Source organism: Erythrolamprus reginae, unplaced genomic scaffold (assembly GCF_031021105.1).
Source record: "Erythrolamprus reginae isolate rEryReg1 unplaced genomic scaffold, rEryReg1.hap1 H_33, whole genome shotgun sequence".
In the NCBI taxonomy this organism is placed as follows: domain Eukaryota; kingdom Metazoa; phylum Chordata; class Lepidosauria; order Squamata; family Dipsadidae; genus Erythrolamprus; species Erythrolamprus reginae.
This window is the reverse complement of record NW_027248488.1, coordinates 119,441-133,775: the sequence shown is the minus strand read 5'-3', so window position 1 is coordinate 133,775 and position 14,335 is coordinate 119,441. Positions and strand designations below refer to the sequence as shown.

Sequence of the window (14,335 nt, the reverse complement as noted above, 5' to 3'; positions counted from 1 at the left end):
AGGATTTAACCATTCCTGTACGTAAACCGCAATTCCTCTTTTTTTGTTTTTGCTGATGCTACAAAGAGCTTTCCAAGTTTGGAATTTTCCAATATTTTATAGACTACTTTTCTTATCTGGGTTTCTTGTATGGATCCTTTTATGGGCAATAGGATGACTTCCTTGAGCAAAGGCCTTTCCACACTCCATGCATTTATACGGCTTCTCCCGTGTGGATGCTTTTATGGGAAATAAGATCACTTCTTTGAGCAAAGGCCTTTCCACACTCCATGCATTTCCATGGCTTTTCCCCTGTGTGGATCTTCATATGGGAAATAACTGCACCACTATGAACAAAGGTCTTTCCACACTCCATGCATTTATACGGCTTCTCCCCTGTGTGGATCCTCTGATGGGAAGTAAGGTGACCTCTTTGAGCAAAGACCTTTCCACACTCCATGCATTTATACGGCTTCTCCCCTGTGTGGATCTTATTATGGGAAGTAAGTGCACTGCTATGAGTAAAGGTCTTTCCACATTCCATGCATGTATACGGCTTCTCCCCTGTGTGGATCACCTTATGGTAAGTAAGTGCACTTCTTTGAGCAAAGGTCTTTCCACACTCCATGCATTTATATGGCTTCTCCCCTGTGTGGATCCTCATATGGGAAGTAAATGCACAGCTCTGAGCAAAGGTCTTTCCACACTCCATGCATTTATACGGCTTCTCTCCTGTGTGGGTCCTTTCATGGATAGTAAGTGCACTACTTTGAGCAAAGGTCTTTCCACACTCCATGCATTTATATGGCTTCTCCCCTGTGTGGATCCTCATATGGGAAGTAAGTGCACTGCTATGAGTAAAGGTCTTTCCACACTCCATGCATGTATACGGCTTCTCCCCTGTGTGGATCACCTTATGGGAAGTAAATACACTTCTTTGAGCAAAGGTCTTTCCACACTCCATGCATTTATATGGCTTCTCCCCTGTGTGGATCCTCATATGGGAAGTAAGTGCACTTCTTTGAGCACAGGTCTTTCCACACTCCATGCATTTATATGGCTTTTCCCCTGTGTGGATCTTCATATGGGAAGTAAATGCACTGCTCTGAGCAAAGGTCTTTCCACACTCCATGCATTTATACGGCTTCTCCCCTGTGTGGATCCTCTGATGGGAAGTAAGTTGACCTCTTTGAGCAAAGGCCTTTCCACACTCCATGCATTTATACGGCTTCTCCCCTGTGTGGATCACCTTGTGGGTAGTAAGATGATCTCTTTTAGCAAAGGCCTTTCCACACTCCATGCATTTATACGGCTTCTCCCCTGTGTGGATCTTATTATGGGAAGTAAGTTGACCTCTTTGAGCAAAGTCCTTTCCACACTTCATGCATTTATATGGCTTCTCCCCTGTGTGGATCCTCTGATGGGAAGTAAGTTGACCTCTTTGAGCAAAGGCCTTTCCACACTCCATGCATTTATATGGCTTCTCCCCTGTGTGGATCTTCATATGGGAAGTAAATGCACTGCTATGAGCAAGGGTCTTTCCACACTCCATGCATTTATACGGCGTCTCCCCTGTGTGGATCCTCTGATGGGAAGTAAATTGATATTTCCAACCAAAGGTCTTTCCACACTCTATGCATTTATACGGCTTCTCCCCTGTGTGGATCCTCATATGGGAAGTAAGATGACTGCTCTGAGCAAAGGTCTTTCCACACTCTATGCATTTATACGGCTTCTTCCCTGTGTGAACATCTTTATGGGAAATAAGATGACTGCTCTGAGCAAAGATCTTTCCACACTCCATGCATTTATACGGCTTCTCCCCTGTGTGGGTCCTTTCATGGATAGTAAGTGCACCGCTATGAGCAAAGGTCTTTCCACACTCCATGCATTTATATGGCTTCTCCCCTGTGTGGATCCTTTCATGGATAGTAAGTTGCTCTCTTGTTCTAAAACATTTTCCACATTTCAAACAATTATAAGGCTTCTCTTTTGTCTTAATCCCTTTTTGAGATGTCAGGTAGTTATTTCCAAGAGAAAGAATGGATGTCTCATTGTAATTTTGTCTGTTGTGTCTTCTGATAGCATCTTCTCCTTTGTTTTGGGTTAAATGGTGTTCATTCGCTTGTACTTTAGCTTTGATTAACTTCACACTTTCCCCAATATATTTTTTCTCCCTTTTCTTTTGTTGGGCAAGAATGTCTTGCATCGGAGCATCAGTGGAAGATGAGCTTTCCTGATTCCAATTCTTTGACTGGCTTCTCTCAGGGCTTTCGAATTCCATTCCAATTCCAAACTTCTCCATCCCATCGTTACCATTGATCAGTTGGAACAGTTCACAGGAATCTTGATTCTCCTGCCCATTATGACCTTCAAAGCAAAAGGTAATGAAATGAAATATATAATAAAACAATATATAACATTCCAGATCCAATTAATTAAATATCTAAAAAAAACACCAGTGCCATTCAATCATAAATGCATAAATGAGGAGTCTTAAGACTCTTGCAGAAGGCAAGGAGGGTGGGGGCAGTACGAATCTCTGGGGGGAGTTGATTCCAGAGGGCTGGGGCCCACACAGAGAAAGCATCTATCTATCTATCTATCTATCTATCTATCTATCTATCTATCTATCTATCTATCTATCTATCTATCTATCTATCCTAGGCCCCGCCAACTGACATTGTCTAGTTCAGAGGTCCCCAACCGCCGGTCCGCGGACCGGGACCGGGCCGTTGGGGTTTTCCAGCCAGTCCGCGGCGCCGCTGCCCTCCCGGCAGAGGACATTATGCAGGACAGGGTGGGGCGTCGGGCAGGGCGGGGAAAATCAGGAGGCTCCTTTGGCGGCTGGGGGCTGCCTGGCTTTGTGATTTTGGCTGGGGGGGAGTTAGGGAGGTCCTACTTCTCCCCCCCCCAGCCAAAAACTCAAAGCCTATCGCTGCTGGGGAAGCGGAATTGGGGAAGCCGGGAGAGGGCTGAGCCCGGCCGGCTTCTCCGCCGGCCTTGTGTCCCCTCGACGATTGCAAGGGCAAGAGAGCCGCGCCTTTCGGCTTCCGGAAGTGCTGGGCTGGGGATTGGGGGGGCCATGAACGCCGCCCGGAGCCAATAGCTTCTTTTGGGCTTACTCGAATTCCTGCTGCTGGTAAGCGCGCGCGGGTGGCCGGGTGGGAAGGGCGAGGGGCGAGGGGGAGGCAAGTGGAGAAGCGGAGAGAGAGAGAAGTGGACCAAAAGAAAGAAAAGGGAAACAGAGGGAGAGAAAGAGAAATGGAGAGGAAGGAAGGAGGGAGGGGAGGGAGGGAGAGAAGGAAGAGAAAGGAGGGTAGAAAGAGAGGGGGAGAGAGAGGAGAAAGGAAGAGGAGAGATAGAAAGGAAGAGAGAGAAAGAAAGAGGGATAGAAAGAGAGAGTGAGAGATGCTCAGTGAGCCTTTCTTTGAAGTTGCCTTTCTTTCTTTCTCTCTTTCTCTTTCTCTCTTGCTCTTTCATTCTTTTTTCTTTCTCTTGCTTTCTTTCTTTCTCTTGCTTTCTCTCCTTCCTTCCCTCCTTCCATTTCTTTCATCCCCCCTCTCTATTTTTATTTCTCTTTCATTCTCTTTCTTTCTTTCTTTCTTTCTTGCTCTTTTTCTTTCTCTCTTTTACCTTCCCTTCCTCTATTTCTTCTTTTCTTTCTCCTTCCTACCTTCTTCCCTCCCTCCCTTCCTTCAGTCTTTCCTCTCTTACTCTCCCCTTTCATAAGTTTCCTTGCTTCCTTCCTCTGTTCCTGTCCCTTCCCCCTTTCTTTCTTTCTTTCTTTCCTTCCTTTCCTCCCTCCATTTCTTGCTTTCCTTTTCCTTCCTCCCTTCTTTCCTCCCTCATTCCCTTCTTTCACTCCTTCCTCTCTTACTCTCCCCTTTCACCCCTCCCCAAAGAAGGTAAATTTCATACATAATTGGTATGTCGCAAAATAAAGTAGTTTTAAAATGGCGGGGAGGGGGGCCCCCAGACACTTAGGCTGTATGGGGCCCCAAAATTCCTGATGGCGGCCCTGGCGCCACCCCTCCATAACCCCACCCCCATATGACCAAAGCCCCCCCCCCCACCGGGCCATGGAAAACTGGTCTAGCTTAAAGCCGGTCCCTGGTGCAAAAAAGGTTGGGGACCTCTGGTCTAGTTGATGGGACCTGGAGAAGGCCAACTCTGTGGGACCTGACCTGTCGCTGGGATTCATGTGGCAGAAGGCGGTACCCTGGGTATTCTGGACCGATGCCATGTAGGTCTTTATAGGGAGAGAGAATGAGAGAAAGAAAGCAAGAGAAAGAGAGGGAAAGAAAGCAAGAGAGAGAGAGAAAGGGGGGAAGGAGGGAGAGGGAAAGACATAGAGGGAGGGAAGGAGGGAGAGAAAGAGAGCAAAAAAGAGAGGAAGAAAGAAAGAGGGATGGAGAGAAAGAAGGGAAGGAAGGAAGAGAGAGAAAGAGGGAGGGAGAAATAGAATGAAATGGAGGAAGAGATTTTTTTTTGTCCAAACTTTTCTTTAGCCCCCCCGCCCCCCCTTCAGTGTTCCCCAGAATTTTGAAAACATGAATAATGTGCCGCGGCTCAAAAAAAGTTGGGAAACACTGCTCCAGACTATACAGATTGAGTTCATTAAGTCTTTCCTGATACGTTTTATGCTTAAGACATTCCACCATTCTTGTAGCCCGTCTTTGGACCCCTTCAATTTTGTCAATATCTTTTTGTAGGTGAGGTCTCCAGAACTGAACACAGTATTATTCCAAATGGGGTCTCACCAGCACTCTATATAAGGGGATCACAATCTCCCTCTTCCTGTTTGTTATACCTCTAGCTATGCAGCCAAGCATCCTACTTGCTTTTCCTACTGCCCGACCACACTGCTCACCCATTTTGAGACTGTCAGAAATCACTACCCCTAAATCCTTCTCTTCTGAAGTATTTGCTAACACAGAACTGCCAATGCAATACTCAGATTGAGGATTCCTTTTCCCCAAGTGCATTATTTTACATTTGGAAACATTAAACTGCAGTTTCCATTATTTGACCATTTATCTAGTAAAGCTAAATCATTTACTATATTACAGATCCCTCCAGGAATATCAACCCTATTGCACACTTTAGAGTCATCGGCAAATAGGCAAACCTTCCCTACCAAACCTTCCCCTATGTCACTCACAAACATATTAAAAAGAATAGGACCCAGAACAGACCCTTGTGGCACACCGCTTGTAACCTGACTCTGCTCAGAATACTCGCCATTAACAATAACTCTCTGATGTCTACGCTTCAGCCAGCTGCAAATCCATTGAACTATCCAGGGATTAAGTCCAATCTTCACTAATTTATCTATCAGCTCTTTATGTGGAACCGTATCAAAGGCTTTGCTGAAGTCCAGGTAGGCAATATCCACGGCACCACCTTGATCCAACACCTTTGTGACATAGTCAAAGAAATCAATGAGATTAGTCTGACATGATTTGCCTTCAGTAAAGCCATGCTGATTTGGGTCCAATAAGTTATTGTTTTTTAGGTGCTGATTTATCCTCTTTTTGAGTAGAGTCTCCATCATTTTAACTATAACTGATGTCAAGCTAACTGGCTTGTAGTTACCAGCTTCTTCTCTACTGCCCTTCTTGTGGACAGGCACAACACTGGCCATTCTCCAATCCTCAGGAACATCTCCTGTTAACAGGGATTGGTTAAAGAAATCAGTCAGGGGGGTAGTAATGACAGATCTGAGTTCTTTAAGAACTCTGGGGTGGATGCCATCTGGACCCATTGCCTTATTTATCTTTAATCGTTCAAGTTCTTCTAAGACATCGGCTTCTAAGATCACTGGAGCTGAATCCGTACAGCTGGAAGCAATGCTATATCCCTCTATATTATTATTTTGTAAGGACTTCAGTGTTGTAATAATAGGTTTATAGGCACTGAAATTTAGGAATAAAATATTACTGGAGAGTGATGTTTTAAGCCTAATGGGTGCTTTATAAAACCTCAATTCTTCCTCTATTGAAAGGAAGCAAAGTCCAGGCTGAGTAAGCAAGCTGCAGAATCCATGACCATGTTGGGAAATAATTAACTTGATATACAGCATGAAGAAAACCTATAGCTAACTTCCATATAAGGAAATATATGCCTTACTCTCATTCCTTTGCTAATCACCAGTAAACACACAATCCAGGAAAAGGCAAAGAATGGAGCTTCCGTTAATTACCTATAATGAAGCCACAAGGGAAGCCTTATATGGTGCAAGAGTGAATGGTAGTAGGGGGATGGCTTAATGTATGTGGCGTTCGCGAATTGGTTATTCTGTACCACATGTCAGGAAAAGTGACACACAATAAAAAAGAGCGATCTTGATTTAACCGGTCGTCTCATCGAGAAAACTTTCTCTGTCGCTTCATTCTGATGTGGCAATCATGGCATGCTGTGCCTCCCTAGAGGTCGACCCACCGAAGGAGGGCTGCATGCCTTCACTTCAGTGTGAGATCACACGAGACCAGTAACACAAGAGCTCAAGCTACTAGTCTTGCAGGATCTCACACTGTAGTTCTCTAGACCTGTGTTCTTTTAAGAACTGACAGGTTGCCACATTGTCACAATGCACCGTATTATTCTGACCATAAGACGCATCTAGGTTTTTGGCCTCCACAGGTCCCACATTTGTCCACTCAGTTCACAGCGAAGGGAGAACTAAAGTAGTTCAGTGCGAGATGACACAAGACCAGTAGCGCCAGGACACAGGGTATTAATCTTGTGTGATCTCAGACTGCAGTACTTTAGGCAAAAACAGGTTTGGGAGGCCAAAAACAGGTCTGTAATCGCTCTGTAAGAACCACCAACATCCCCAACCACTTTCTTTGTGGAGAAAAATGTGTCTTATATTCTGAAAAACACTGTAAGCCCCTGCGGAAGGGGATGGAAGAATATGTAGGGTGAACGTTGCAGCACCTCTGCTGTCATAGAAACATAAAGATTGACGGCAGAAAAAGACCTCTTGGTCCATCTGGTCTGCCCTTATACTATTTCTTAGGATGGATCTATGTTTATCCCAGGCATGTTTAAATTCAGTTACTGTGGATTTACCAACCACGTCTGCTGGAAGTTTGTTCCAAGGATCTACTCTTTCAGTGAAATAATATTTCCTCACATTGCTTTTGATCTTTTCCCCAACTAACTTCAGATTGTGTCCCCTTGTTCTTGTGTTCACTTTCCTATTAAAAACACTTCCCTCCTGGACCTTATTTAACCCTTTGACATATTTAAATGTTTAGATCATGTCCCCCCTTTCCCTTCTGTCCTCCAGACTATACAGATGGAGTCCATGAAGTCTTTCCTGATACGTTTTATGCTTAAGACCTTCCACCATTCTTGTAGCCCGTCTTTGGACCCCTTCAATTTTGTCAATATCTTTTTGTAGGTGAGGTCTCCAGAACTGAACACAGTATTCCAAATGTGGTCTCACCAGCGCTCTATATAAGGGGATCACAATCTCCCTCTTCCTGCTTGTTATACCTCTAGCTATGCAGCCAAGCATCCTACTTGCTTTCCCTACTGGCCTGACTGCACTGTTCAGCCATTTTGACACTGTCAGAAATCACTACCCCTAAATCCTTCTCTTCTGAAGTTTTTGCTAAAACGGAACTGCCAATACAATACTCAGATTGAGGATTCCTTTTCCCCAAGTGCATTATTTGACATTTGGAAACATTAAACTGCAGTTTCCATTGCTTTGACCACTTATCTAGTAAAGCTAAATCATTTGCCATATTACAGACGCCTCCAGGAATATCAACCCTATTGCACACTTTAGAGTCATCGGCAAATAGGCAAACCTTCCCCTATGTCACTCACAAACATATTAAAAAGAATAGGCCCCAGAACAGACCCTTGTGGCACACCGCTTGTAACCTGTCTCTGCTCAGAATACTCACCATTAACAACAACCCTCTGATGTCTACACTTCAGCCAATTGCAAATCCATTGAACTATCCAGGGATTAAGTCCAATCTTCACTAATTTATCTATCAGCTCTTTATGTCATAGGTGAGGGCCGTGATGCTGCAACACTCTTATTTTGGGACTAGATCTCAAGGAATACTTTGCCTTAGATTCTGATTTAGCTTTGGATACTATTTGGAATCCTGATAGTTTGGTTGTGAATGTTCTTTTCTCAGACAATTTTGGATGTTTGAGAGGACAAATGACAACACACTCCTCTCACATGACCTCTGAAGGATACATAAAGGCCCACCTCGTTCTTTTCAGCCCCCACAGCTAAGTCCAAATAGAAACAGAAAATACAGATAAGGAATGGCACAGAAAGCATCCAAGCAAAGAGACATTGACTCTTTCTTTCTTTGGACCATGAGAAGGCCAGATCCTTTCCTGACGATACCTCGTAACAGTGGTTTTATAATTTAAAAAATTAACTATAATCTGTCTTCTTGAACTCTCTGATTGGCAATTAGAAAACTCTTACCCAGAGAGACCACGTTCCTATGGTTTTCCAACATGACTTCCGAATGCAGCGCTTTCTGGTCAGGATCCAGCTGAGACCATTCCTCCTCAGAGAAAGACACAGCCACCTCCTCGAAGGACACAGGACTCTCCTGAACACAGGGAAAAAAGAACAGAACAAGAGAATTTGCAAAAATCCTTCAGGATTGGGCAGCATAGAAGTTGAATACAGTGATCCCTTGATTTTCACGGTTTCGATCTTCGCGAAACGGCTATACCACGTTTTTTCAAAAAATATTAATTTAAAAATAGTCCGCGGTTTTTTTTCTATACCACGGTTTTTCCCGCCCGATGACGTCACATGTCATCACCAAACTTACGTCTGCCATTGCTGATTGGCCGAAATCTCGGCCAATCAGCTTTGCCATCGCAAAAAGTTTGCCCGACAACGCTGATGCACCGAAATCTCAGCCAATTAGCGTTGTCATTGCAAAAATTTCGCCCGACAATGCTGATGGACAGAAATGTCGGCCAATCAGTGGTGTTATCCCAGCGTGCATTGGAACTTTTGCAACTTGTTAAAACTTGTTGGAAGATGGCTCCTAAACGTTGCACGCGGAGCGGAGGCGGCGACGCTAAAAAGAGCAGGAAGATGCTGACAATTAAGGAGAAAATTGAACTTTTGGACAGAAAGACGAAAAGAAGATAAGGCAAACTTCTCTGATAACATTCAACAAGGCTGCAAAAAGAATGGTGATGCCTAGAAACAAACGCCTTATGAAAATGGAAGCTTCTTTGTCCATGTGGGTACAAGACTGCCGTAAAAAGAGCATACGGACAAAGGCACAGCAACTCTACGCCCATCTTGCAAACACAGAAGGAGGCGATGCAGATGAGGGAAAAGAACCATTTTCAAACACAGGTGAGGGCTGGGTTTTTTTATTCTGTCGTTATTTAAGTGCTTTTACCATACTGTATGCTTTCAACCAAGAGTCACTTCTCTCTCTCCTGTCATTCTCTGCTTCTTGCAAACACAGAAGGAGGCGATGCAGATGAGGGAAAAGAAGGTCCTGGTGAAGGTGCTGATGACTCTGAAGACCCCCAGCCATCAACATCTACTGCTTCTTCGGCCCCATCCACATTCACAGTAAGAAAAGGGTGGTTCAATAAATTTCAATGGCGCTATGGCCTGAGGAGTGTGTCATTGCACGGAGAAGCTGCCTCAGCAGATACAGGTGCAGCCGAGCAGTATGTCCATTGCACGTTTAAAGACCTAATTGAAGAAGGGGGCTACCTTCCAGAACAGGTGTTCAACAGGGACAAAACAGGCCTGTTCTCGAAGAGGATGCCTTCACGGACTTTCTTGATGCAAGATGAAGCCAAAGCCCCTGGTTTTAAGGCCCAGAAAGATCGGGTAACTTTGATCATGTGTGGGAATGCAGCAGGCTTTTTGATGAAGCCAGGGCTAATTTATAAGTCACGAAATCCAAGAGCCCTCAAGAACAGAAATAAGAATGCATTGCCAGTGTACTGGTTGCATAATCCTAAAGCATGGATTACAAAAGCCCTCACGCGGGACTGGTTTCATCAGTGCTTCATCCCACAGGTGAAGGATTATTTGGCTGGCAAAGGACTCAATTTCAAAGTGCTTCTCCTAATGGACAATGCTGGAGGCCATGATGACCTGGCACATGAACATGCTGGGATACAAGTTGAATTCTTGCCACCAAACACCACATCACTTATCCAGCCGATGGATCAAGCTGTTATCCGCGCATTTAAGGCACTGTACACACGCAATTCCCTTGGAAGCCTCATGGAAGCAATGGACGCTGATGAAAACTTCACATTGAAGGCCTACTGGCGTCAGTACACGATCGCATCGTGTCTGAAGAACATTCAGAATGCCTTAATGGATATGAAGTCACAGACAATGAATGCCTGCTGGAAGAAATTGTGTCCAGAAGTGGTGCATGATTACAAGGGATTTGCTCCCGAAGAAATTCAACATGCTGCAGTCCAGAACTCTGTGAAGCTGGCACAGGCACTGGATGGAGAAGGCTTCATTGACATGACACCAGATGAAGTCAATGGTTTGCTTGATGAGCATGGCCTACCGCTGACAGACAAAGATCTGGAGGAGCTGACCAGGTCAGCGAGTGAAGAAGAGGAGGAAGAGGAAGCTGAACAAGCTGAGGAAGAAGAAGATGTTGGCCTAACGCTTGAGCGGCTTGCAGAAGTGCACAGAGCTGCTGCACATCTCCAACAGATTGTGGAACTTTGGGATCCCAACATGACTCGCTCTATACACTTTAAGGCCTCCCTTGACAACACCATTGCACCATACAGAGCCATGTTAGCCCAGAAAAAGAAACTGCACCAACAACTGCCCATAACTATGTTTGTCACGAAAACCAAGAGGTCTGTTACACCATCACCTTCAGCGTCCATTGTAGAAGTGCCCGATGAAATGGTGATAGAAGATCCCTAGTTATCCTAGTTATGCTAATATTTTTTGCAAATAACCCCGCCCCCCAAAAATGTAAATAAATAATTATCATTTATAACTATCAGGATGACTAAGTGTCTTATTCAATGTACAGGTACAGGTAGAGGTACAGTAATGGGAAGGGGAAATGGTAATTAAGGGGATGGGAAATGGTAATTTATGGGTAAAAAGTGTTGGGACTGAGTGACATAGAAGAATGAATGAATGAATGAGTGAATGAATATTGTACCTGTATGTAAATTCCCCCCCACCTGTGTGTGTGTGTGTTTGTGTGTGAACTCTTGAACCATTTTCAAACACAGGTGAGGGCTGGTTTTTTTTATTCTGTCATTATTTAGTGCTTTTACCATACTGTATGCTTTCAATCAAGAGTCACTTCTCTCTCTCTTTCCTGTCATTCTCTGCTTCAATCATTTTCTCATTTCTCTTTTTTCCTCCCCTTTTTTCTATCATTTCTCTCTCTCTCTCCCTACCTTCCACTCTCCCCCCTCTTGCTCTTTCTCTCTCTTTCTCCCTCTCTCCTTTCCATCTCGCTCTCTCTGTTGCTCTCTGTGAGAATGCCTGTCCCGCCTACTGCAGCCCCCCTCGCTGACAGCTGGGAGGAAAGCGCTCTCAGCCAAGGGACTACAAGAGGGGTGGGGCGGGCATTCTCAAAGCACTCAGAGCGGCTAGTGGCCAAATGAGGAGGCCGAGAAGCCGTAGCCGCCAGCGATGCTGCAGGAGGACTAGTGCCCCAAGAAAGCCGGTGAGAGGGGCGAATTGGGCGGGCGGGGGTAGCGGCGAGGAGGCCGGAGGCGCTGGGTGGGTGGCCGACATTAAAAACAATCTTTGCCAGCCTCCGCACTTTCGTCGCTCCCCGCCTCCAACTTCAAGCCCCTGCATGGCCATGGAAAAAGGGTGCGCACGCGCAGAGGGTGTTTTTTTACTTCCGCGCCGCTACTTCGCGGAAAATCGACTTTCGCGGGAGATCTTGGAACATAACCCCCGCGAAAATCGAGGGAACACTGTAAATAAGTAAATAAAAATCTGTTCATCTTCATCATTCATTTAGAGAAGAGGATGGAAGGGGAACTCCAATTTCCAGACAAGACAAAACTTTTCCCTTTCTTACTTGATTTGGAGGTTCTACCGTTGTTTGATCTCCGTCATAAAAACCAGAAAGCTTCATTCTTTGTTTCTCTGTAAGGAATAATTTCAAAATGCATAATTAACAAAATAGGAGATATTCTATAAAAGAGAAGAGAGAAGAAAGGTGAGACAGATGGACAATCTTCATTACCTTCTGTGGTGTCCTGACTTGGATCTTCCCAAGGGATCCTCCAGGGAATTGACCTCTGAGGGGGATTTGATGGATTCTGATTTCCCTCGAGATCTCTGATCTCCACAGTGCAGCACTTCAAATAGGAGGAAGGAAAAAAGAAACAGAACATATTATTATTATTATTATTATTATTATTATTATTATTATTAAGTGGATATGTCACAGGACACAAAGCAGACTTCCAGATTGGCAACACAACCTCAAAGTCTCCAATTTCCATCCGTGAGGTTGAGGAACAATGTCCTACAAGAATTGGAGAACTGCCACCTGTGATGAAGGCCAAGAAGTTTGGGAAGGAGGGGTGAAGTATTCAACCACATTCTCTACTGTTTTCTGAGCTCCCTAAAGTGTCTCACCTGCAACTGGACCTGCTCCTTCTGCTCCTCCGCCTGGCTCAGGAGGAGGCCTTCCACCAGGGCCACCGCCTGGGAGCTGTTCTCTGCTCCACACTCCCGCACCCAGCCCTCCATCTCTGGGGGCACAAGGGACAGGAGCTGCTCCAGAACCAGCAGGTCCAGCATCTGGGCTTTGGTGTGCTTCTCTGGCCTCAGCCGTCGCCTGCTCAACTTGTAGAGTCGGCTGCAAAGTGCTCGGGGACCCTCAGCCTCCCATGATTGGATGGAGTTCCAGGGCTGAACTTCTGAAGGGAGAATGGATTCTTCCTCCAGGATCTTCTGCCCAGGTCTTGTCCAGAGCTTCCCCCCCTTCCCAGGCTGAGCGGCTGCAGGGCCTTTTCTGCTTCCCCCCTTTGCAACAGGTGGGGTCTCCATCCTTCCTCTGTCCTGCAGAGCAACTCCAAAGGGGTCCGAGGACTCTTGTGGGTCTCCAGACGCCTTTTCCTTCACGGGACCATTTCTGGGAACACAGGACGGATCCCTCCAGGTGATCCCGCTCTTTTCTTCTTCCCCCAGGAGAAAATGGGGCCTTGCAAAGACCACAAATGGCTTCCGGTTTCTGTCTCTGAGGTGGAAGGGAAAACAAAGGCCCAGAAGGAGAAGGTGGAATTCAGCCCCTGAGCGACCTTCCCCCAACCTGCCCGGAGCCCCAAGAGGCTCATCCCAGCGCAGGGCCCAGGTCCCCCGAGCAAGGCCGGGAAGGAGGCAGCTGCAGAGGCCGCCCCGCTTCTCTCCCCCTCCGGAGACAGGATCGGGCCCTCGGGGAGCCTGGGGCGAATCCCGCCTCCTCCCCTCGCCCCGCCTCTTCCGCTTCCCCTGCAGGGAGAGGGCGGCAGGGGAACATGGGCACCGGGAAGGGCCCCCCCTCACCTGGGACACGTCTGGGGGTTTTCCCGCCGGGCTCTCGGTCTCACGCGGGACCAGGGTTGAAGGAGAGCGAGTGGGGCGTCCTAGAGCGGCAAGGCTCAGTGATGTCATTTCCTTCTCAGACTCCTCTGCAACCCCCCCCCCCCCGTGACGTTCGCCCTCCGGTGGGCCAATGGGGAGGCTCCCCACTTCACTCCCCCTCGGGTAGTGGCAAAAGATGACTGGTCACTACCCCTCGGGGAGCCTGGTGCGAATCCCGCCTCCTCCTCGCCCGGCTTCTCCCCTCTTGCTGGGTCTCCGCAAGGTCCACCACCCCCTTCCCCCGCTTCTCTTGCCGGGAGAGGGCGGCTGGGGACCCGGGAAGAGCCCCCCGCTCACCTGGTGCAGGCCTGGATGTCCTCCCACCGGACTCTCCGTCTCCTACGAGTACCCGGGGTTAAGGAGAGCGAGTGTAGCGTCCAGAGCGGCAACGTTCGGTGATGTCACTTCCGTCTCTGCCTCCTCTGCAAAGCCCCTGCTGACGTTCGCCCTGCAATGGGGAAGCGCCTGGAGTTCCCTTCCCTTGGCAGCGGGCGCCCTCTGGCGGCCTTGGGGCAAAGTCCCAAGCTGGGAGAAAAGGCGGGAAAGAGGAACGCAGGGGTGAGGGAAGGGAGGGGGCGGGCCTGAAAGGCCCCTTTCGGAGGCTCCCTGCCGGACAAAGGCTTCGGCGGCTTCTTCCTCCCTCCCCTTTTCTAGGGACCCAAATGCCTGGAAGGAGGTTCCGGTCTTTCTCCTCAGGCGTTTCTAGGGCGGTTGGGCCCTTCCTCCCCCTCT

At 47.1% G+C, this 14,335-nt stretch overlaps 1 pseudogene; it reads right to left on the bottom strand.

The window, feature by feature from the left end:
• Positions 1–19: 19 nt before the first annotated feature.
• Positions 20–13,981, bottom strand: LOC139155614 (zinc finger protein 420-like; annotated as a pseudogene).
• Positions 13,982–14,335: the final 354 nt, after the last annotated feature.